Raw genomic sequence first — 24,417 nt, forward strand, 5'->3', positions numbered from 1 at the left:
CTATGTGTGTGTGTGTGTGTGTGTGTGTGTGTGTGTGTGTGTGTGTGTGTGTATGTATGTATGTATGTATGTATATATGTAAAGCTTGTCTGGGTGTATGTTGGAGCTTTCTCCATCTACCAGTTGTGTGTGTGTGTGAAATGCTTGGAGCTTGCTTGCTGGAGCTTTGCTCTAACCATTCTATGTGTGAATGTGTATATGTCTGTTTGTAGTTCAGTCAGTCAGTCTGTCTGTCTGTGTATGCATGTGTATATGTATGTATATATGTATATATTTCAGTGTAGGAAGTTATTGGACTCTGCTTTTTGGTTCATCTACTCTGTGTGTGTGTGTGTGTGTGTGTGTGTGAATTTTCTCTCTTCTTTTTTCTTTCTTGCTGACCCCAAAGAATTAAAAGAGTTAATGGTTTTTTCACTGGCCATAGGAAGGGCCAACCCCAGTCAATTAATCTTTGTTCCCTCAGTGAAAAGTAACTTCTCTCACCACTGGCTTCCATAGGCAGCAGTCCCTGTAGGTATCTGGATCCACCCCTGTCAGCCACTATTAATGCTGACTCCCCATCAGCTGTCTGCCTCAGTTTACCCTTTGGTGTCAAAACTGGTCTTATTTATAGAACCTGGCTTTATGAAAGATGCCACTTGTACTTTTTTAAGAGTTTTGATGTCTTTTTTTTCATTTTTTTCCCATTTTTTATAAGGTATTTAGCTCATTTACATTTCCAATGCTATACCAAAAGTCCCCCATACCCACCCCCCCCTCCCCTACCCACCCACTCCCCCTTTTTGGCCCTGGTGTTCCCCTGTACTGGGGCATATAAAGTTTGCAAGTCCAATGGGCCTCTCTTTGCAGTGATGGCCGACTAGGCCATCTTTTGATACATATGCAGCTAGAGACAAGAGCTCCGGGGTACTGCTTAGTTCATATTGTTGTTCCACCTACAGGGTTGCAGCTCCCTTTAGTTCCTTGGGTGCTTTCTCTCGTTCCTCCATTGGGGGCTCTGTGGTCCATTCAATAGCTGACTGTGAGCATCCACTTCTGTGTTTGCTAGGCCCTGGCATAGTCTCACAAGAGACAGCTATATCTGGGTCCTTTCAGCAAAATCTTGCTAGTGTATGCAATGGTGTCAGCGTTTGGAAGCTGATCATGAGATGGATCTCTGGATATGGCAATCACTAGATGGTCCATCCTTTCGTCATGTCTTAAGCTTTGTAGTGCACATGGAATTGAATTAATTATCGCTAGGATAGCCAGGCATGGTGGCGCACGCCTTTAATCCCAGCACTTGGGAGGCAGAGGCAGAGGCAGGCAGATTTCTCAGCTCAAGGCCAGCCTGGTCTACAGAGTGAATTCCAGGACAGCCAGGGCTATACAGAGAAACCCTGTCTCAAAAACACCAAAAAAAAAAAAAAAAAAAAAAAGAAAAGAAAAAAGAAAAAAAATTATCACCAGGACACTATTTTTTTTTCAAATTGTGTTGTGCTCAAATATACCTAAAATAAACTATATGATGTTAGATGCTACTGAGTCATCTTGCTTTGACTTTATTTTTGCCTCTCATGGATTCACACTCTGCTGTCCATAGTGTTTATAGAGCCCCCCCCCCCCCACCACACACACACACACACACACAACACTCTATAAATCAGGCTGGCCTCAGACTCACTCAGATCTACCTTCCTCTGTCTCCTAACTGCTGGGATTAAAGACATGTTCCACTACAAACATTTACATTTTATTTTATTTTTTAACTCTCTCTCTCTCTCTCTCTCTCTCTCTCTCTTTCTGCACGTGAGTGTGCACGCACATGTGAGTATATGCAAATGTGAGTACAGGTGCCCATAGAGTCCAAAAAGGAAAGAGGATAGCCTGGAGCTGGAGCTTTAGGCAGTTCTGAGCCACCTGTCATGGTTTCCAGGACCTGAACTTGGGTCCACTGAAAAAGAAGCATGTGTGCTTAACAAATATGCCATTTCTGAACTATTTGTTTTTTTCTTGTGTTTAAATATATTAACATATTTTTATGTCATAGGAGTTATAATGATAAATAGCTTTATATACATTAATATATAATAAAATTGTTTATAGATGTGGACACACACACACACCACACACACACACACACACACACCACACACACACACACACACACACACACACACACACACACACACACGAGAGAGAGAGAGAGAGAGAGAGAGAGAGAGAGAGAGAGAGAGAGAATATTGTGAACAAGGTCTCAGATCAGTGTTAGAAGAGCAGGACTCGGAGATGTGAGTCTTCAGATTCTGTTCTTTTGACCCTGTCTATTCTAGGCTGCTGATGCAAGTGCACAGGACTATAGACCTGAAGCTGAATGAATCAGCTGGAAAAAGTCACTCAGGGCCGAAGCGTAGACGACCTTGAGTACTGTCAATAAGGAGCGTGAATAACACCCTGAAGTCATACAACCACCATCGAGGATTCGGAGCAGGGGATGATGGCACTGGAATTATGCTAGCACAGCGGTTCTCAACCTTCCTAACACTGCAACCCTGTAATACAGTTCCTCACGTTGTGGGTATCTCCAGCCATAAAATTCTTTTGTTGCTACTTCATAATTGTAATTTTGCTACTGTTATGAATCATAACACAAACACCTGCTATGTAGGGTATCTGATCCCGGTCAAAGGGGTTGAGAACCACCGTGCTAGAGAAAGAGTCTGGGAATGGGAGTAAGGATAAAAAGAACAGAAGCCAATGTTATGTATGGGGAGAACATTGCTTCCACTAAGACAAGGCTGAGAGTTTGAATTAATTTCTTACAAATGAGAGAATCTGTCTCAGGTAATAAACACCTTCCTGAGAAGCCCCTGTCAGCCCCAGCCCAACGTCCTGAACTCTGGAAATACAAAATGACTTTTGTCTAGCTTTATGTACACTCTGCTTATACATAACAGGCCCTCGGTACAAAGCTTGGGGAGTGGACAGATGTGCACATAATAGAGGCAACTTCAAAGGGCATGGGGAAAGTGAAATGGAACCCAGATGTGCTGAGAGGAAACTCCCAGGTAACATCAGCTGCTGCTATCCCTTGAGTTATCTGCAACACACTGATTTAAATGCCTATCACAGGAGGGTGGGTGTTATGATACCCAGCTGTAATCTCAGCACTGGGAGGCTGAGGTGGAAGAGTCTAAGGTTGGGATGGATAGGGGCTAGAATACAAGACGAGAGTTCAAGGCCAGCTTGAGCTATGGAGATAAAACCTGCCTCAACAAAACAAAACAACTTTAGGTTGGTATTTCTTTTGAATTAAAAAAAGAACATGTTATTGGTGTGTTTGTACGATTGTATTGAGATCAGTGGACAGCTTCGTGAAGTCATTTCTCTCCTTCCATGTTAATGAAGGTTCCAGGGATTGAACTCAGGTGGCCAGGCTTGGACAGTAAGCACCATTACCCACTGAGCCATCCCACCAGCTCCACTTTGGTATTTCTGATTAGGGAAGACACTTAAGTATATTTAGCTCAATCTCATTACAATTCTACTTTCCAGAGTAAAACCTGTGGCTGAAACTTTTTACTCGATTGTCATGTTAATATATTCAAATTTAAAGTGGCTATAGTAGCTGTAGTCAATTTTTCTAACTCTGCTAGTGTTTTACCTATGCTTTGTAATAGTCAAGACTCCTTTCTCTACTGATTGAATATATTCATACCTGATCTTAAAAGGCAAATCACATAAGCCTTGAAGCTCTACAACACTTAAAAAATGTAAATAGAATTGCAAGTGGAATTAAGCAGTATTTATTTGTTCCTACTTAATATCTGTCCATTATCCCCATATTTCATGATTTGAATTTGATTTTCCAAATCCTGCCATAATACCTATTCACTCACTGAGCACAGGTCCTGATGTCTGCGGCAAAGTGGAGGGCATAGTGCTTCATGGTGCTTATCAGTAGAGAGTGGGAAGTGCTCATTTGTTATTCCAGCTTCCCTTCATAATAAGAGCATAAACTGCAGCAAGAACAAGAACTACTTATTAGTATTCCTTCTCTGAAGATTCAGAGTCTTACGGGGATTTAAAGAATATCACTTTTCTAGAATCTAAACTGAGATCAGAACCTTGGCTCATGGGGCGTACGAGGGACAGTGTTCTGACAACTCTGAATGTGCTGAGTGATTTCTGGTCTCTTTGTGTTCAACTGCAGCATTGGAAACATTGTCTGATATCCAAAGTATCCAGCAGGTACTGCTTAACAAGTAGTCAACCCATGCTGGTCACAGATCCCCCCCCCCCCCCCGCATATTACCTACCTCCTGGTCACTTATATCACTGTCTGTGCTCTTTTGGCACACCAGCATGTATTCTGGCTTGGTCTTCCTGGGTTCCCTCCAAGCAATAAAGATTTTTATAAAATAGGATTCCAACGGAATTGGAAACTTGGGATTGAGCAGAGTGAAGTTCTTCTAGGCGCCTTGCCTAATTTCAATTAAACCTTCTTTGATTTAGTTTAGGTGCTGGGCATGTGGCCCACCACTTCATTACAGGGTAAAGTAAATCGTGGGTACCATGGGCAGTGTCATCCGCAATTGACATTTACACGCTTGGGCAGAGTCTAACAAGTACCCGAGATGGGAGGAAAAACACAGAGCTCCTGTACAGCATGAAAGAATGTCTTCAGAGAAGACTGTAAAGCTCATTCAAATGCTCTTGCGTTGCTTTTAACAAGTGGATGTGCACCCAGGAGGAGAATATCTGTATCCTACTTGCTCTGTATCCTACTTGCTCCGTTCTGCTTTCCAAAGAAAGAAATCCTATCCTTTGTGATAATATGGATGAACTTCATGCTCAGTGAAATGAGAGACAGACAGACTGACAGAGATAGACAGAGACAGACAGATAGACAGAGTAAAAGAGAGAGGGAGGCAGAGAGAGAGAGAGAGAGAGAGAGAGAGAGAGAGAGAGAGAGAGAGAAATGCTGCATGATCTTGCTTAAACTTGGAACTGAAAACAGTCAATCATGGGCAGAGAGTACAATGGAGTTTGCTAAAGGATGGAGAAGAAGCAAACCAGAAGTAGATGTTAGTGAAATGAATTAGTGTTTCAATTAGGAAAGGCAGTCAATGATCTGGACCACTTGTGATTCACTACAACAAAACAGATGTTACAATGTGGCTGAAAACCTAGAGGTTAGATGTTTTCACCATTAAAAAAAAAGTAGAAATATTTCATAGGACTTAGATTTATTAAATTATTCCACACTAAGTACACCTACCAAATTATTATAACTCACACAATTATATATGTCATAATATTAAAAATAGAATTAAATGAGCAAAATATAATAGCATATGAAATGTATGAAAATGCCACAAAGAAATCCCATATTTACTTACTGAAAAGTTTAAAAGGGGACTAAAACTAATTTTGAAAATAAAAAGAGAAGCAAAATCACAGCAACAACAGCAGAATGACCCAGGTGTGTGACTGGAACTTCCGGGAAGGCTCATCACAGTCCCCCCACTTCACTCTGGATCATACTTTCACAGACCTAAAAGTCTGTCAGTCTGGAGTCTGAGGGTGGAGGCTGAAGCCGGTAGCATCCCAGACCCCAGGACAGCAGCTACTGAGTGGTCACACTATTGCCTGTGCATCTCTAATCTGAGCCACCCTTCCTATTGTATTGGGTTTTCTTTTATCTCTATAAAAATCCACTTCACTTTGGCTCTGGAGAGATTGCTCAGCAGTTAAGAGCACTGGCTGCTCTTCCAAAGGCTTGGGTTTAGGTTCCTAGCATCCATGTAGTGCTTCATGGCTGTCCTTAAACTCCCATATCAGAGAATCTGATGCCCTCTTCTGGCTCTGTAGACACCAGCCATATATGTTATGTCTGCACATACATACACATACAATTAAACACAAATACACATACAACTTAAAAATTATTTAAAAAACAAAAAAATCACTTAATCAATATTAGTAATAACTCTCTTAAGGCAACATGATAAACATTATTTATTTGTCCTATATTTAATCAGTATCCCTTTGTTAAATAACAAAGGAGCTACGCAATATAGTGAATTTGCTGCATATTGGTTGTGGCTAGTTTTCTATTAAGCATGAGTACTTTCTTTCTATGAGGGGATAACTCTTAAAACTGCCTCTTTACTAACAGCAGGAATTCAATTCATGTTAAATATATAGAATTTAAAATCAATTATAAGGTCTAGTTTAGAGATCCCTCTTACAAACTAAAAATTTAATTCAATCTAAATATTTATTGACCATATTTTTAAGAAAGCTTTACAGGTCACAGAGTTGTTGCTGGTTTTAATGATGTTTCTGATTGTTTAAGAATTTGCTGTTCATTAAAACAAGTAAAAACTGTTAAAAATTGTGTATCAGTCATGGGTAGAAGATGAGGAGAAAAGTATAGCAATGTGGTTGGAGCTCAGACACTAGAGTAGTCACTGAGGAAGTAGGAAGAAAGAATCAGGAATTCTCTGTAGGCTTCCTGTAAGAGGTGACATTTCTAGATAGAGGGTACAAAGAAGATGAAGAGGCAAAGTCAACAAGACAAAGAGGCAGCAGGGAGGATAAATGAGGCCAGGCAGACAGACTCTGCTTGGGGAAGGTAAGTCCCTGCTTAACTGAAGTGTACAGAAAGGGGTGGTGAGAAGATGGATTTGCAAGAAGAGACAATGTGGGATTGTGACTGCCATATTCCAGGCTATGAAATTCCTTCAGCATAAAATGGGAAAACACATGGAAACACCTAACTGGTCCTTATGCACTGTCTAATGTACACCATTTCTATGTGCAGCTGGTAGAGTTCTTGCTGCATATCTGTAGACTGTGAGCTATTATCTATGAGACGTCAAAACCACTTCGGTCTCTTCCCGGAGTCCCGAAATAATAATTTCTACAGACATGGCCAAATGTCTTGGAAGGCAAAATTGGAGCGCTTCCTGTGGTGAGATAGTGAACATCAGATCAATATTACTTACACCTGGAGCCAGGCCAAATTATTAGAGAAAAATGGGAGTAGCTATAGTGGAGGGCAGTGCCTCAGGTGGGTAATAATGAGAGCCACACCCAATGTGGCAGAGAGGCCACTAATCTACAGTGTTGCCGGTTGAGGCATTATTTTGGGAGGTTCTGAATCTAGGGGGTGGAGGCTAGGGTCAAGTTGGTACAAACAAGTGATGCTTTTGAAGGTCTCCAGTCCCTTCTGTGTTCATTTTGCCACCATGAGGGTAATAACCTTCTCCATTTTATCCCACTGCCATGATGTTCTGCCCAAGTACATGAGACCTAGACACAATGGCTCAACACCCTGAAGCCTTACAACTGTTTTTGTATTTCAGTCATAACAACCGTGGATCTAATAAGTGTATCTAAACTATTTCATTACAGGGGCTGCACAGATGGCTCGGTGGCTAAGAGCACCTTTTCGCTTGCAAAGTACCTGGGTCTGGTTCCCAGGACTCATTTCAGGCATCCCACAACCATCTTTAAGTCTAGTTCCAGGGATCCAACATCCTCTCTGGCCTTTGAGGATAACTGCACACATGTGGTGCACATACATACACTGACACACATACATATACACTTAAACAAATCCTTAGGAAACATTTGATTAGAGAAATTATAAAATATGCATCCATATTCCCTAGGTCATACTACAGAAAGTGCCCTGACTGAAGTTTTAGTGTAAAATTAATTATATCCCACTGACAGAATAAGGCAAAGGCAAGTTTTTTTGATAGTACATATGAAATTCTTTAATAGTTCCAGCCTCCAGAAAGATGTGTTTCCTTGGCCTTATTATTTCTAGTTCATTTATATGAATGATTGTGCAAACATTATTTCTTTTTGCAAATATTTTGTTCAATTCACTTGTGCTTGGCACAGGATCTCACAATGCTTAGGCATGGACTCTTGTTGAGGGGATCATTATTTGGATGAGGCAAAATGTAAGGCACTATGTGAAAAATAAAAAGATTCTAATGTAATGTAAAAAAAAGAAGTTTCCCGACATGGCAGAGAGAACATCACCGCATCTCCCAGGATGGAGAAGATGTTGATGGCTGAGGATTTACCCCCGGGTACTTTTTGTGTATCAGGGCCAGTGCTGACAGGTAAAATTCTTGGCTCCCCAAAAATGGTTGTTTTGTGCCAGCTTCCCATGAGAAACTGTCTTCGACCTGCAGACTGAGACATGAACAGCAAACACCAAATCTAGAGAGGGATGGAGGGTACAAATACTGACCCCTGCGTTTAATTCATGGAATGAGACCTGCCATTTCACATGGCTCACACATAAAAGAAATCTATACTTGGCTCAAAGATCTGCTCTTGTATTGAAAGAATAAGTCTGAAGCTAGAGGTCAAAGTTCCACTTCTCACTGCCACACCATTCCACCAATCCTGCGGGGTCCTCTCGGCCGTCACTTCTGCAGGTTAGCGACACTTCTAACCCAGGTTTTGCTTTGCTTGACGTAGAACTTCTGCAGGCTAGTGTGTTATCATCGCCTTTGAATGTGCCCTAGATAAGCATTAATTTACCTACAAAATAATAGCACGGGAAGGAGTATTTTACTTATCTGTGGAGAAACAAATTCAGCAAGCATGTTACCTAGCAACTGAAGAGTGCACCTTATACCGAGAACGATTATAAATATCCTTTAGTTTTTTTTTTTTTAAGATGGGAAAAAAACTTTAAAGACTATTATAATTAATTTAAACAAGATTGGTTATACAAAGAAGCTGCTCAGAGTGCTTACTGTGTTAACAATAAATGCACTGTCTAGTGATTATTCCTTCTGCTCATTGTGGTGACTCATCACAGACTCCTTTTGGTCCATACACAATACAAGTGAATTACTGGTTTCCAAAAGGAAAGTAGCAGTTCCTATTTTCTAGTCCTCTTGTCTGCTCAAAACCGAAGATTTGCATCATGAGGAGGGAGGGTGAAAATTCAGTGGTCCAGAGCTCATCACAGACTTATGTAACAGTGTGAACACTTCTGAGTCTCTTTGTGTTTTCTTTGTGTAGTCCGTCATTGTCACCTTTTTTTTTTTTTATTTATGTATTTAGGGAAAGGATGCTAGAAATTAAAGTGCCACACTTTGCTGTAATTGAATATTAAATGTCACTGAACAAAACCCTTTGTGATAATATTGAGGCCATCTGGAAGTTCAAGGAACAATATTTACAGGCTAACTTCTTGACATGTTCAGCTCTTCTAGCTTCAGCAGAAGAAAAGCTAATTAAAGAAAGTCTAGTACCACCGTCCTTCTTGCTATTCACAGGAATGCTCTGAAGATTAATGAGAAGTCTGTTTTAAGGGGGAAATGAAATTTAATTTATCATTAGTATTATATTAAATGAAGCGCAGACTCTTTCGACAGTCTCTCACTCTGTCATTATGGTTTGAGTCAGTCTAGGAAGCATAGAGCATGGGACCCAGCACCACAGAACTAAATGCAGGATCAACAGTCTATCTCAAATCCTGTGGCATTAACAATTTATAGTTGTCTTTGAAGATCACTTGAGGGAGGGATGGGCAGGCACAATGTGCATGTCATCTTCCACTGTCAATACTGTAAACAGTCTAAGTCTGACTTATTTTCTACCCACCCCCAATATTCTTAGAATGCAGAGGAGGCTATCAATACGTATTTATTGACTAATAAATGGTAGACACAATGAAGAGATCCTGGCATATTTAAAAATATTCTGTAAGTAACTAGAAAATGTGCTTTCCGCAAATGTAACGAGAGAGAGAGAGAGAGAGAGAGAGAGAGAGAGAGAGAGAGAGAGAGAGAGAAAGAGAGAGAGAGACTTCCTTGTGTGTATGTGGTGTGCATGTGTATGCATATTTGTATACATTTACACACAAACGTGTGTGTGTGTGTTTGTATATATGTGTTTTCACATGGACTTGTGGGGTCCAGAGGTTGATATTGAGGGTCTCTCTTCATCTCTGCCCACTTTGTTTATTGAGACATAGTTCTAGCTGCACCCCGGGCTCACCTACTTGGTGAGCACATTCGGCTAGTCTAACTAGCTAGCTTCCATCTCTGCCTCCCTCAAGCTGTGGTTACATGTGGGTTGCTGTCCCACCTTTTGTGTGGGTGCCATAGAAATAAATTTGGGTTCTCAAGCTTGTACAGCAAGTTTTTTATTCATGTACCCATCTCCCTTGCCTCAGGATTTTTTTGTTTTCTTTCTTTTTTCTTTTTGATTTGAGAGAAGAAGGATTGCTAGCAAACTGAAAGGGTGATCAAAAACAAGCCACATACTGAAATGTATATAGTCAGGTAACACCGAGTTACCATTAGAGCAAGAAGCTATCAATTACCAATTCATTAGGTAAGCCCTTTGAGGTAATTTTATGTTTCAGAATAACAAGTGATTAAATATGTACCATGTAGCCAAAGTTAAATGTATTTTTAAACAGGTTGAACATCTTATTATCAAGAGTTCCTCTACTATGAAAACCAAGTGACCTCCTGCCCTCAAACAAGAGAAATTTTAGGATTACAGTAAATTCTTCCTGAGATTAGTAAGTTTTCAAATCGCATTAGAATATAACACTGTCACATAACTAGATATCTGTCATCTCTTAATTTTGAGAAGGATTGGGGACCATTGACACCCCAGCTTGCTATTTCACATAAAGAATCGGAGGCACAGAAACAAAAAGGAGGTATGAATGTGTACTTAGCCAGAAGCTTGACCGAATGCCCCGTTCCCTCCCACACTTCTCAACCCAGAAGACACCATAACTTTCTTCAAATACTATCTTCTATTGAGTCAGCCTCATGAAAGCACAAGCTTGTTCCAGGACCTCCTATCCCCAACAATGCTTCTTTGAGCCCATTCCTTTTAAATTATTGTTCCATTTTATATGTTATGTCAGAGTAAAAAAAGGTCAAGAGTTTTTCTGTCCAGTTGCCATCTTTACTGCCTCCCTCCCATTAGTTACTTTCTCATGCCTCAGCTTTCTCATGTTTAAAATGAGGATGATGGTGCATACTTCATAGGGCTGTTATACACATCAAAGCCCACCACAGGACAGGGGCTCTTAAAGTGCCTAAGACATAGTGAGTGCTCATAAGTAATAGCGATTACTATTATTGCTTCCAATGTCATTGAGTCATACTTGTTTCCCCTCTCAGAACCTTGCTGAATTGAGTTTACATATTAACGAAGCCTCTAGGCCTCAAGAAACATTATTATAAGATTATTAGACCCTAAACATACTGATAATAACAAAACTACTTAGTAAACTTTGTCTTAAATCCAATACACTTTAAGCAAAATGTTTTTTTTTTTTCCTTCCACTAGGTGACCTGTGGCAACATAATGCCTGTGAATTCACTTCACAGGTAGGAAAGGAAGGCTCCATGGATACATTTTGACACAGATTTGGAGATCCATGAGAGTATTTCTGTATTAGGTTCAATGCCCCCCCCCCCCATCCCCCGTGTCCTCCTCCCACGATGCCATCTGGTATCCCAGAGTTCTCCCATTTTCATTTATCACATTAGGATTTACAGGCCCAGTTCCAAAGAATGTAAGTGGAACTGAAAACTGGAGATTCATTGAGTTTGGAGGCTTGCATTAAAGCTGGATTTTTCATAATAGTTCATGTAAAATTGACACAATGAGACATTCTTTACCAACACAGAAGGTGGAGTGATGAGCAGACGAGACATGGATACCCTCAGCCATTGCTTGAAACATGCTGCTACTAGACACCAACATTTGAAAGATGCTAAGGAGGGGTGAGGAAATTGGTCCAGACGTAGATGGCTCCATCAATAAAGTGCTCAGTGTGCAAACATGAGACCCCAGATGACTATAATCTCAGTACTGGAAAGGCAGAGACAAGACTGAGCCCCAGTTCAGTGAGAGACCCTTTCTCAAAGGATAACACTGGACTATGATTGAGGAAGATGCCTGTTGTTAACCTGTGACCGCTACACACACAAGCACATACATGTGCACTCACTCACATACACATATACACATATGAACATGTACACACACACACACACACACACACACACACACACACACATGCATAGAAGCAATTTACCTTATGCCCACTGTATAGATACTACAAGGTCAACAGAGTCCTCTAGGATTATGCAACTGATTGCTAGTATAGTATATACATGAACACACCCAGCCTAGTATATACATGAACACATCCAGCCTCATAGGAGAGATGGGGGAAAACACTAAAATAACGATGGGTGGAACATTCATGTTAGACAAGGTTGAGTGCAGATAGGTAAATGCTTCAGAAATAAGCCTGCAAGAAATAAACTTACACTTCATGGTTTGCTTTAATCTCAATTTTGTTCCATCAGAGCGGGGAAATTATTAACATCAAGAAATGGTTTGTGGTAAGAAGAGCTAGAACAGGGATTGTGAGTTTGGGGCACTTCCAAAAACCTTAATTTGGCTCCTAGCACCCAAATCAGGAGGAGTTAGCACTCACAATCTCTGTAACTTTAGCTGCAGGGGATCCAGAGCCCTCTTCTGGCCTCTGTGGGTACTGTACTCACGTGCACAAACTGCCACAGAGGCACACATATACACATAATTAAAAATAAAAGTAAAAGCTTAGTGAAGTTTTAGAACAGAAATGGTTCTCTAGTGGCAAAATTTTAATTAATTATGTCACCAATAGAAATGACAGTTTAGAAAAGTGATCATATGTAAATATGTCTGAGTAATTTCACATAATTATCTATTCTATGTGTCTCTTCTTAGGTTGTTTTTATAGTCAAAGCCAGCACAAAGATAAAGTGTTTATTAAATTAATATTTAATTTTGTATTTTTCTTTAAAATTGCATAGATATAAAAATTGAAAACAAGAAAAAGTACAATACATAACTTCTCCTTGTCTCTTACTTTTTCCCTATTTAGGAGAATTTCTCCTTAGACGTAACCACTTCTTAGTTGTGTTAATATTTTTTTTTCACACACTCTTATGGATACAAATATGAGAGCAAATGTGTATAAGTATATCTACAGGAACTTTTATTACACAAATGGATCGTCACTTAAAATTCTATAAAACTATTTTTGGGGTATTGGGGAGAAGAGGAGGAGACCAGGTTAATTCATTTATCATGAATCAGATCTATTACTACAAACACCAGATGTATATTGCTAGTATAATACTATTTTCCAATGAAGGAAACTAGTATTCCCCTAGCCCTGGGTTTGTTGTGACAAGGTCTTACTGTGTAGTTCAGACTGACCTTGAACTAGGTATTTAGACCAGGATGTCCCCAAACTCACCTCCCTACCTCAGAGTGTTGACATAACAGATATGTGCCACTATTCTCTGTTAATAACTTGTGTTTTCGATGAGCAAAACAATATTAAAATATTGAAAAATTTCATGACAGCATATATAGACTTCCTCGTTCTTTTCAGTGGACAAACAGAATGTATTCTACTGCCAAACCCTGCAGCTTACTAGTCACTTAGTGATGGACATTCGGTTCCTAGCCTTCAAATGTTTTGAAAATTGTAACATTTGATACCTATGGTGGTACTTTAATCCCAGAATTCAAGAAGCAGAGACAGTAGAGTTTCTACAAATTTGAGACCAACCTAGTTCAATACAGTGGGTTCCAGAACAGCCAGGGGTACATACAGGGCTTCTATCTCAAACCGCAAACAAACAAAGAATACTATAATATTTAAGAGTGTTAACTTAATAATTTATTTTATCTACATTATAGAAGCCAAGTCAGATGGAAGGCTTTCTGAGTTTATTTTAACTTTTCTTAAAAAGCTGAATAATTTGCTTTAATGGTACATTTTCTTAGCTGCATATATCCAGACTCAACTTAGTCTACACACACACCTCTCCCCCGAACCCTGCCATCAGTTACACAAAAGCTAAGCTAATAGCTGATCATCTTGCTTGATTCTGATGCACTTGAAACATGGCTGCCATGTTTTCTCAGGTACTAAAGGAAAGTTAGAATGGGGTTAATGGTTCCTTGTTTTGCTTTGATTTTTATCTTGCCTATTAGCTGGTGTTTTTTTCTCTTTCTATGCCCGTCAAAACAGAAATTTTTATGAGCACCATGACATAGCTATATCAGTTAGTCCAAAAAAATTAAGATTTCACACTCTGATTAGCACACTGGTGACTAACAAGCCAGCAGGTCCTGATTTACTAATATATTTTCATCATTATAAAGCTATTGTGTATTTTCCAGCATGAAGACCTATCCCTCAAAACGATTCTCAGAAGAAATGGAACCCAGAATGCCAGTTTCTGTATGATAGATAAAAACCCTAAACCTATAAAACGCTGGCACAAACTATTGGAATATGGTTTGCAATGCTGTCGTCTAAATATGAGGAGCTTTGTGGGGTCTGTAAATACCTTGTAAAGTATAAGCTACATTGAACCTTCCCTGGAGCAAATGAGTTTTACAAGCAAAAAGAGATGTACATGTGAACAAAAGAACCAATTCTTTCTTGAATCAATAGAGAAATCAATAGAAAAATACAAACATTAAAAAATTTCTATGTTCTGCCTCTCCTTTGATGGGCATTTTGGGTAATGTCATCCCCGTTGGGTCCTGGGAACCGCTTGCCTCCCTGGCATCTGGGACATTCTTGTGGCTACCCCCATGTCCCCCCTCCCCCACTGCTACATATTTCTGTTCAATTTTCTAACCCTTTGTACTTCTTTTCTGTCTCTTCCCATACCTGATCCTGCCCATCTTTTTTCCTTTCCCCTCTTCTCTCCCTCCCAGGTTCCTCCCTCCCTCTACCTCTTGTGATTATTTTGTCCCCTTTCTAAGAAGGAATGAAACATTAACACTTTGGTCTTCCTTCTTCTTAAGCTTCATATGGTCTGTGAGTATTGTGAGTGTTCTGAGCTTTTGGGCTAATATCCACTTATCAGTGAGTACATACCATGTGTGTTCTTTTGTTTCTGTGTTACCTTACTCAGGATGATATTTTCTAGCTCCATCCATTTGGCTGCAAATTTCACAAATTCATTGTTTTTAATAGCTGAGTAATACTCCATTTTATAAATGTACTACATTTTCTGTATCCATTCTTCTGTTTAGGAACATTTGGGTTGCTTCCAGCTTCTGGCTATTATAAATAAGGCTGCTATGAACATAGAAACATTGGCCAGGTCAGTAGTGGATGCAACCTGGTGGTCAGATAGACTTTGTGCATGGCAGTTCTTTCTCAAAGGCTGATGGAGGGGGGTAAGTCCTATAAAATCATTAACATATGCAAAAACAAAGATTTTTCAACTACATCTATGTCCGTACAACTCAGAATGAAACTGAACAAGGCTCCTGCTGGCTTGAATGAGGAAATTAATAAAAGGAAATACTAAAGTAATTAAGACATATTAAAATCCATAAATTCTGTGGGTAGAAAGATTTCTGGTAAGAAAGAACTACAGCATCTAAACTAACCTGGGACCAACAGCTGTGGACAATGGCTGGTAAGCATTGATAGCACGGAAAGAGGATTAGGCATCACGTGTCTCCCTTTTACAAGAGGGCTAAATACGGTTATGGCACAGTCTCACCATGAAACAATAAAAAACAATTCAGTAACCTACACTCAGAATTTAGATCCAGCTTTCTGTAGTCGGGGAGCACTCAGATCATCTCCAGTTGTACCACCTTGAACGCATGTAGTCATGTCTAGTTTGGGAAGCTAAGCAGGAAGGGAGAGTAGGTTAAGAGAGATTACTAGGGTTGGTTGGAGGATTATTCTCTTTTCTGTCACGTGTTTCCTTTTGTTTTTTATCAGCACCACTTAAAAGTGTTGGAGAATTACTTCAACATCAAAATCTTGGGGGGCTTTTACCATAAGTTGCACTTAAGGACGCCAGGGAATCACTTTTACACCCAAGTGCTAGTATTAAGCCAAACACTCAGCGGGAGAGCCTTCACATCCCAGACCAATTAGCGATCTGTTCAGTCAGCCGAATCCAGCCAGGTCAAGCCTGTCATTTTTTCCAAATGTAAATATTGCTTGCTTTTAAACATCAAGTTAAGGAAAAAGCTCTCAGGGGCTTCACTCGGTATGAATATGCATGATGGTTTTCTCCTACTATTTATCAAGTGTCAAACATTTTAAACATCTAATTAAAACCTTTTAGAGATATTCATGTGTAATTAATGATCCTGGGAATTTGGAAAGGGGATAAAATAGGTTTTACCTTACCTCTATTGAGACTGAAATTGGGGGTGGGGGGTGGTGGAATTGGATCCATTTTTTTATTAGAATAAAAATAATTTGTTTAAATAACATTGAGAGGAAGAATGTAAAGAATCAGAAGCACCCTGCTGGATAAAATCACTGGCTGTCTTTTTCCAAGTCTACTTGTGACAGGAAGATAGAATATCCCTCAGCTCACCAGCAAAATAGAGTGTTTTTAACATCAGCACGAACAGTTAATAATCATAAAATTCAGTTTCTGTAATTCCCGAGCCTTTGTGCCAGAATGAATTAACTGATAACTTAAAAGGGGGAAGAGTCCGTGGCTTTAGAAGTCAGGGATTTAAGATAAGAGCGAGGATTATGGTTTCAGAAACCACACTCTTTCTTGCGATTTTGGAGAGTGCTAATGTAATTCAGGATGATGGCAATGAATTCCTTGGAGGTCAGATGGAAATCCAGTGCATTCCAGGTCTCTGCTGGTTTGTTCAATAAAAAGTCCTGATTGGTCTTGATGAAGGCAGAAGATAGGCATTGGTAGGCAGTTTGGAGGAAGGAACCCCAAATACAGTTCCAGGAAGGTCCTTGGTTCTCCACCCAGGAAGGCAAGACAGGGCCCCTGGTTTCTTGTCCCTTCCTAGCTGAGTACCCTTGCCTGGAATGCATACACGAGACCCAAATTCTACTTTAGACACTAACCCCTTCCGGTAAACAGCGTGGGAACTGGATGTCTGGAATTTTCAGGGCGGATGTCGATTTTATCTCTCCCCCAATTCCAGTGCATCTCCTACATGGAGCTACTGTTACATCTTCAGAGCAGGAAAAAGTTATAGTCGCCTTGCTCGGTACTCTGCCGAGGAACAGAAAGTAAAGGAAAGCTATTTCTTCCTGGTGGAAAGTATGAAATTCACCTCTGGCCGTAGGTGGAGATGGAACATTCTAAAATACCCCAAACAGAAGTTAATCTAACCCATCTCAGCCTGTCAATCACCTCCTCCCTTCCTCCTTCTCTTCTCCGTTTTCTTTTCGGATATTTGCCAAAGCCTCGCCATGTTTTTCTGTGAAGCCCTGGGCTTCCCCAATCTTTCCCTGAAGCTGCCCTCCTTGCATGTGGTTGCGTGTCTGTCATGGGGCTGTTTTAAAATGCCATGCTTTTCTTTCTTTGTTTCCTCCTGGGTCTGTTCCTAAATTCTTTTACTAATGAGACTAAAAACCCGAAGAGCAGATTCCCAACTTCCCCAGTAACATGTGGCACCCAAGATGAGGCTCTTGAAAATGTCTGCTTTCATTTTGTTAGCTATTTAATTGGTTTTAGTTCTCTGTCGCTTCATGGGCACTACATAAAGGTAAGTCCAATCGAAAACCACAGTTCATATCTGCAACTGAACAACCAAGAAAAAGAACTAGAGTAGTTAGCTCTGGCTAGCCCTTGCTACTTAGTAGTTAGTGCTGGCTAACTTTTGCTACTTATTTTCTGATTTACTTCTGTACTCCCAACACGCACACCTTAGTCACTCAGTATTATCTACAAGAATTCAGAAAGTCGAAAGGGAAAATAAAATTTTTATAAGTTTCAAGGACTTTTATGTCTTCAGCGGCCCATCAGCTCTCCTCCACTAACTTCACAATCTTGCCGCCACACATCCTGTCTATGTTCTCAGGGTCTACTGCTGGCCTAAGAATTTAAATGCTATATGTCTCCTGATAAAGGCAAGTTGACTGACTGTTCTGAAATAAGAAGACTCATTTTCCACTATCATTTGAAGTTCAGAGATTCACTGTAGGCCCTGGGAAGAGGAGTGGTATAAATAGTCACTGTGGTATTGAACAATGACAATAATGATTGAAGGGCCTCGACTTTATTAGGTAATTGCTGTGTTTCAGGGATTTTTGCTCTTGGTATATTGCTCTATAGATCCAGAGACTAAGATCAGAGAAATCTAAACATTTGAATAGAAAATTGGGTACCTTTATCAGACAAATCAAATGCTTTACTATGGAAATATATGTTTTTTTAAAATAAAATATTTTGCATAAAACCTTTCATTCATTTTGATTTAGAATTTAATAGAACAAAAATGTTTATTTCTCATGTGTAAATTACTTATTCTTTTAACAGATAAATGAAAGGTAAGACCTAACTTAGTACATTTAAAAATCTTGACTTCTAGAAAGTTTAGATTTAATATTAATCTTTAAAAATCTTTTAATTTTATTATGTTCTGTGTATGGGTGTTTTGCCTGAGTGTGTCTTTGTAGCACATGCATGCAGTGCCCACCGAGACCAGAAGAGAACATCAGATCCCCTGCAGCTGAAATTATAAACAGTTGTGAGGGGCCATGTGGGTGCTAGGAATTGAACCCAGGTCCTCTGGAAGAGCAACCAGTGCTATTAATCACTGAGCTGCCTCTCCAGCTCCTAAAGTTAACCATTTAACTTTTAAATGATATTCTCAATACTAACTTTTAAATGATATTCTCTGTTTCAGTAAGATCTTCCCACCCTCCACCATATATTTTCTATATAACCAGTAGTATATCCAACCGTTCTTTCTTTGTTCTACAGTATGTGGCAATTATTTTAAAGGAACAAACACTGACAAAAGTCTGATGGATATTTAGAAGATGGCACGTCAAACCCCACTCTCCTGATTAGCTCAGGAGTGTGCACGGGTAGTTGATGTTTTACCGAGGAGCTAGTGTTTGTCTCTGAAGAGAGATGCCCTGATCTATCTTTCTGAGACAATGAGTGTTCTTTCATTCAGTAAGAAGGGGCAAATCTCTTTATTCTCAACCTGTGTTTGTTGACTCCCTCCCGTTCTTACTTAACTGAGAAACAATGTTTGTTTTCGATGTATCTCTTTCAGATTAACTGCGTTCTGCCATCCATGTGGCAGTGATCGTGAATCGTGACGGGCTCCCTCCTCACACATCCTTCTCACCTGCACGCTTCCCATCTTGCTTATCTGTTCTCTTTCTGAAGATGGCAAGGAAATAAAATGCAAACACAGCCAGAGACAGCTTGAGACAGAGAGAGAGTCAATGTCTTATTTTGCGTTTAGACTTCTGTGCTGGAACATTTGTCAAAGTAATGATTCGTTGCATGGTAACTAACAAGATTCAATCACATTTGAAACACTAACGTGTTAGGTACAAATCTTCCTGTGACTGCTCATTGTAGGTAAGAAGCCTTTCTTTCCATCCATTCACCTGTAATCTCTGTAGCTACAGACTTACTCACTAGGAGACTCTTACCACCGTGTGGTTATTCAAATTAGATATTGAGATTTAAAAATATTTCCATTATTATTCTGAGAAAAAATAAAAAATAAATAACATACCTAAGCTAAGAATAAATCACTCTTTGTTTTTACAAAGAGGAGGGACACACACACACACACACACACACACACACACACACACACAAACACCCAGCAAGGCTATACTATTTCTGTGAGGAAATGTCAAGGCTTATTAAGTATATTAGTGATAGACAAGTGAATTATCAATCATAACTCTAATTGTTATAGTTCACTTAATTGGTGAGAAGATCACTGCCCACTCCCCTCCTGAGTAGCTACTTGGAGTATTCCATATTTGGTAGGATGCAGTTTTTGACTGCTAAACTTTTCAGAAGGAATCTGAAATAGCAGCCATCACATGGAATCATGACCAAGTGTCCAGTCACTATATTAAGCACTACATAGAGACAAGCCAATCTATTCCTTCTTTAGTATTTAGCAATGTGCACCACGTTCTATACACTCAAGACTTTCTTCAGAAATACTATGATTCAGAGCTGGAGAGATGGCTCAGCAGTTAAGAGCACTGACTGCTCTTCTAGAGGTCCTGAGTTCAATTCCCAGAAACCACATGGTGGATTCCAGTGATATGTAATGGGATCCGATGTCCTCTTCTGGTGTGTCTGGAGGCAGCTACAGTGTACTCATAGACAGAAATACTATGACTCAAGGAAAATTAACTAAGTTAATTTTCTATTTGCTGCCATTCCATCAGAGACTTCTTGCATGTGAAATTCAAAGGGGGAAAATAAAATAAAATAAAGTAAAATAGAGAAAAAAAAACAAGGGTAAATTCACACATTGGAAGCAAAGCAGCAAATGGCACAGGCAAAGAATTGATGAGATACACCTTTTTATATTACCTAACCTAGTGGTCAAGGGTAAAGCCCCTCTAATTACCAGGGTATGGCCTTTTCAGATCTTACTCTCTTGTCCAAACATTAGCATCTTGTGTGAAATACGCATGATAAACCCGGGCTCTGAGATGGCCTAAAACCCAGTCACGGAACACCTTACATCAGGGGTTCTGACCTTCCTAATGCTGCGATCCTTTAATACAGTTCCTTGGGTTGTGATGACTCCTGGACCATAAAATTATTTTCCTTGCTACTTTATAACTAATTGTCCTACTGGCACGAATTATAATGTTAATACACACATGCTTTACAATGGTCTTAGGCAACCTCTGCGAAAGGGTCTCCATCCATAGGTGGTCAACCACTGCCTTAAGTGCTAGGGACATGATTCAAGCATTCTCATAGACATGGCTGTGCTTTGGGGGGAAATGTTCGGGATCTGTTTATTATTGCATGTTTAACTCTGACTCCCAAGTTCTGTCAATAAACAAAACATAAATGAAACCACTGTTGAATAACAAATGGAACTCAGCAATCGTCTCATCTAATCATATTAATTTGGAGAATGAATTACAGAGAGTCAGTGCTTCTTGTATGCTCAAGATCACTGCAAATTGCTGATTTCTGCCTTCTAAATGCAATTGTCAAATACAGTCATGAGCTAAGCGGAAGCACGTCATCACAAAAACGAATATGCAGGCTGATGCAATTGAACATTTTTTTTTTTCTCCTCTGGGTCTTAAAGCATCTTATGATGCTTAACAAAAACTTCTCATTTATTCAAATTTTAATTTATTTGTCCAAGAATATTCTGTGATTTGACTTACTGGCTTTAATCCTGGTTAGTGATTAATTGGTGTCAAGGGCCTGTGAAAAATTATTTTTGTTTTGAATAAGGCAAGCTTTCCTTGTGTAGTCCGAACTAGCCTGGAATCTGTAACATAGAAGAGACCAGACTCAGACTCCTCACTCCTCTGCATGGGAAGGCTGAGATTATAAGTGTATGCTACAAAACCTGACAGGGACTTTTTTTTTTTTTTTTTTAACATTGCTGTATTATAGTAACTATGTGGACCGTTCATTCCAGAGATTTATCATCGCCATTTCTGTTAGTGCGTACTTGGGCTCTTTATTTAATATGGCTTAGCTAAACTGTTTCCTTGTCGCTGAAGTATCTAGGGGGACCAGCTTGAGTAATTAGCCACTGGTAAACCAAGTGATTAATTTAGACCTATAATTACTGTTGAGTCGATAAACAGGAGTCACATGGGGTCTACATTAAGTTTTTTAGAAGAGAGAAATATGTGTTAAAGCAATTCACATTAATTCATACATTGTTTATACCAATTGTGCCAAAATGACCATCTGTCTAGAACATTTTTTTTAACCTAATTACAGTTTGGCACATGGCTTGGTTTTTCCTGACCAATACCCAAATGTTGGTCAACAGGTGGCTTTCATGGGAAATTAACTATAAATGAGATTTGACCATCGGCACAGGGTGGGGTGCTGTCTTTCCTTAAATCTCTATATAGTCTTGTATTTTTTATTTTAATCTGAAATAATCTTATAACAATTGTGAAATTCCTTCTCCTCCTTCTCTTCTTTCTTCCCTTCTCTCCTAATGAATAATGCTGTTATAATAAAAACTAATGCTTTAGTTGACCTACATTCTTATATTACATTTTTAATTTTGCTTTCTTATGCAGCGGCTTCATACACTTTAACCTCCTTTTTTTTTTAATTGCTGTTGTTAAAATAATTAAGGTAATTTCATTTCTCTTCCAGTTTATTTCAACCTAATTCTATCTAATTCATCCACACTATGTTGCACAGCTAAAGAGGAACCAGAGTGTACACAATTTACAGATGTTCTCTGCCAAGGGGTCCACTCTCCAATGAACTTATCATTTTAATACTCTCAACCCCAATATGTTATTTCTTTTTGTCTTTCTTCAATGCTTTGTTTTCATTTGAGATGTGGTCTCTCCATGTAGCTCTTGCTATTCTGAAACTCATAGGCTGGCTTCAAACTCAATAAGATCTTCCCACCTCTGCTTCGTAAGGGATTAAAGGCATGTACCACGATGCCCAGCTCAAAATATTCATTTGTATTTCTACAGCTTTATCCAAATCTTCTCTTTGCTGGCTAAATCTTTTATCCCTTCTCTAATTGGTTTATTTGATCAAAGCTTTATTGGAAGGCCACACAAGAAATCATCACAACTCTTTTATTCAACCTGTTACATGTCTCTGTTGCTTCCTTTCCACTAGAATAGTATTTATACGATGTTCACTGTCAGTTGGAAAATTTTGAGGCAGAAATCTCTTTCATATTTGTACTTCTGGTACATGGCACTAAGGTATATTTTCACTAAATGTCTTGCTCAATGAATGAATGAGTGAATGAATGAATCAATACCAAGACAAAAATTCCCTAAATTCAAAATCTCACAGAGGCAACACAGATTCACATAATAATCCAATTCCTTTGCAGTTATGATCAAAAGAGAACACTGGTAGAAACCCTTCCACCTATGAGAAATTACCTAGGATTATCCCAAGCATGACCAATCAATCCTCAAGACGATAGAAATGCAGGAACTCCAGTCAGTTCTTAAAAGTCCTGAGAGGCCCATGTGTTGAAGTCTTGTTCTTAGAGTGGAGATATTGGAACTTTGTGAATCTTAAAACTCTTAATATCATTTAATACATATATACAATGTAAATGATTATATTCACCATTCCACCCCCCCCCCCCATCACCTTCCCCCTTTCCTTACCTTTGAGGCTATTTTTCTTCCCACTACTCTCCCAGGAGCTATACCACTGAAAGAAACGGTACCTCTCCCACAGTGGCAACAATAAAGAATCAATAGAACCTCAAGGAAGGGATGCAGTCTCTTGAGCACCGTCTCTATCCATGGGGGAATGCTGGAGGTGCCCAGTCTTATGTAAGTTATTCATTGCTGTGTTCATGATGGCAGTGTTTATCATGAGACAGACTTGCAGTGACTTTGCCTTACCGGGATGGCAATGTCTCACTGCCCCCCTACCCATGCCCCAGAATTCAGTGCTGAAGTCTAGTCAGAGACCTCATGTATCACTGAGGACACGGCTTCAAACAGGTAATGGATAGTGGCCCGTGCCTCTTTCCTTCTCTCTTGTTCCTGGTCCTGAAATGGACCTTTGCTTTATCACCCACTTCCGACATATTAAGCCCAAATAGGCCCAAAGCAACAGGGCCCATAGCCATGGACTGAAACCTGAAAGATTAAGACAAAGTAAACCGTTTCTCCTTCTAAGTTGATTTATTTCAGGCACTTGCTACAATAACAGAGAACTGTTTTGACATCACTTTTAGCTGAGCTGGTAGTAAATAATACAGAATAAAGAGACTGGAAAAAAATATAAAAGAACACTAAAATTGGCCCCCAAAGGGGGGTGGATTGATGCTGTTTAAAAGTTACAAACCGGAAGAAATATGAGCTTGTCAATCCATGTTGAACACTGTTATTTGTAGGTTTCTATGTGTTGCTCAGATCAAAGTGAAACCACAAAATGAAATAGAAATTTAAGGGAAAAGATCTCCACTTAGAAATTACATAGCAAACCGTTCAGTCATCAGACTTTTTGATCAATGCAAATGTGTTTTCCTAGATATATGCATGTAGGATTTTCAATTATATTCTTGAATATAGTACCTAGGAATTAATCATATCATAAGTGCTCCTGATCACAGAAGTGATAAATGTTTTCTAAAACAGTCATACATTTCATGCTTTGTGCTCAGTGTTGAGCTATTATTATTTTTTAATTGCAATACCTCAGAGAAGAATGAATTACCGGCATCTAGTTATCTTGATGTTCTCTGACAGCCATAATGAACAGTGACACAGTCATTCCATTGGGTGAGTGCTTCTGTTATGTGCACCAATGAAATGGCCCCTTTCCATGGGATCGTGCTGGTCCCACAAGAAAGGTGTAGATGTGAAAGACTTGTGCAATATTGGTTTTTGCTGCAATT

General features: G+C 39.4%; 1 protein-coding gene across 3 annotated transcripts in view; it reads right to left on the reverse strand.

Annotated features, from left to right (window-relative positions):
- Prkg1 (protein kinase, cGMP-dependent, type I) overlaps nt 1–24,417 on the reverse strand; it is a 1,200,782-nt gene that overhangs the window by 573,068 nt on the left and 603,297 nt on the right. The gene's annotated exons all lie outside the window — the stretch shown is intronic.

The sequence above is a fragment of the Mus musculus genome, chromosome 19 (genome assembly GCF_000001635.26).
Source record: "Mus musculus strain C57BL/6J chromosome 19, GRCm38.p6 C57BL/6J".
Classification (NCBI taxonomy): domain Eukaryota; kingdom Metazoa; phylum Chordata; class Mammalia; order Rodentia; family Muridae; genus Mus; species Mus musculus.